Raw genomic sequence first — 2,331 nt, forward strand, 5'->3', positions numbered from 1 at the left:
ACCTCAAAAATTTAATCTGGATAGCTTTGAGAAGAAATCCGAAAGTGATTCAAGAATTTATGAAAGATATTTTGATAAAGTATAGGGAATGGGCTGTAAACAATAAAATTGGCCATTATCATTGTTATAATGGTTCGCGTTTAGAATATTTTGTCATTTTTTGAGGGAATTTGTTATAACTTTTTATTTTCTATGAATTTTTAAAAGTTGAAAATTGTGTAATATTCTTTCCGCTACGCTAATAGTGATATTTTATCCTGTATACAGAAAAAATGTTTAGCCATGAATGTTTATTTTAATTTTAATTAGTCACTTTTCAGGGCTTAAGTAAATAATGTCTATGTCTAATGTCTAATCTTCTCTATGTTTGTGTATATATATAAGTTACGAGTTGGCTTAGAAAAACTAATAAAAAAGGTAAAGGGTGTAGGAAGAATACTCTCTCAATGCGTAAACAAGACTTTTATTGTATTCAGCACCTCTATATATAAAAGTTCGATCGATCATCGAAGCTGACATCTCCCTCAGGCCGTAACTTATTTATGTATATATATATATAATTATGATATAACCTGAAAATAATTTATATGTATCGAGGTATTAACAATTATCAATATTATATTTCCATTGCCTGGTTTGCTTGGCTGATAATAACCAATGGAAAATAAGGCTCCGAAAAGGTAACGCCTCCACGAACGAGAGGGAGATCTGGCCAAGGAAGAAAAGCGAACACAGAAGTAAGAGAAGAGGTCCAAAGAAGGGCTTTTCAGAAATGGAACTCCACGGACAACACCCACGGCTACGACAACACTCACGGCAAAGACACATTACGATATGAATCATCCAAAACAGAAGATATTAAGATATATTAGGTAACAACTCATAATGTAAACAATATTTTATGGCAGACCATTTATTTGAATCATTTCTATCATTTTATAATTTCCATTAATCATATCAATGTAATCAATGTAAATAAACACTTTGCTCCTTGATATAGTTTATATACTATTATATTATCCTATACCATCGCTTATTATATTTTATAATTAATGGTAACAATGTTTTATAAATTTAAAGGTATTTAATTGGTAACTGGTAATCAAACAAAAAGCTTTTGGAAAAGAATCCAATTATAATAATAGCTTTGCAGGACTCAATATAAATTAATTAATTAACTTATTTTTGTATAATTGCCTTCAGCGATTATCCTGGCATCCGGACTAAAATTTAAGACAGATTCATAGCAATATATAATTAAATAATATATAAACGCAAATCGCTTATAAAATTAAGACATCGTTAGATGATCAAATTTAACAGAGCTATTTAAAAAATAAAATATTAAGAACATTTAACACGCTCATAAAATAAAATAAATATTAACTTACCGGTAAGGGAAAGACATTATTTATATAAATCCTAATGAAAATTTAACAAAATCCAAAAGGAATATTCTTGGCTATACATTTTTGTGTCTGCAGGAGAAAATGTACGGCAAAACGTAAAGAAGAATAAAAGCACTAGTTATGTATTCATATTTTAAGTAAGATAATCGGTAAATTGATTTAAAAAGAACTTTTTAACTTTTTTAAAGTTGTAAAATACCAGCATTTTATATAATTTAAAGATATGAATATTTATTCTCCGATTTATTTACTCCTTTGACAATAAATTACTGTTTTTATTAACAATATTTTAAGTTCAATTGAAAAAAAAATGCAAAGAAGGTTTTATATTATTATCACATAATGATTCTGTAATTTCTGTAAATTAATTAATAAAAAACTTTCATTCTATTCCTTTCGATAACTGTTCACTTCTATTCAATTCTACCTGAAGGTCGACTAGTTGAATATGGACATTACCAAACCACAATAAAAATAAGGTGACAATAGTAAAATATTGTTTTTTTTTTAAATGTTGATTTGCCTGTTCTTATTTATTTATGTTGAATCAAGTATTTGGTGATTACAAATTGTTAGTGACATATTAAATAGTTCTACGCATAAATTTGATCATTGTAATAAGACATTTTAAAGTTGAATGTAACCTGTGAATAACTATAGCCTTATATTAATAAAAAAAGTTAAATGAGATAAGTTGTGAGTTGTGATGTCTAAAGTAAGATAAAATGCTTATAGTTAATAACAAACAGTGCCAGTCTATAATTAAATAATATTAATAATGAATAAATATATGGAATGTGCTTTTTTAACTTATGTTATTCGAATAATTCTGGTAATTTCCTAAGATGTTTCCTTAACAGTTATAAATAGTTTTGGAAGCTGTTTTCTAAACTTCTAGGTTAATTGATCACGAACTTATTCA

The sequence above is a fragment of the Halyomorpha halys genome, unplaced genomic scaffold, assembly GCF_000696795.3.
Source record: "Halyomorpha halys isolate HHAL.00 unplaced genomic scaffold, Hhal_1.1 Scaffold659.1, whole genome shotgun sequence".
Lineage (NCBI taxonomy): Eukaryota > Metazoa > Arthropoda > Insecta > Hemiptera > Pentatomidae > Halyomorpha > Halyomorpha halys.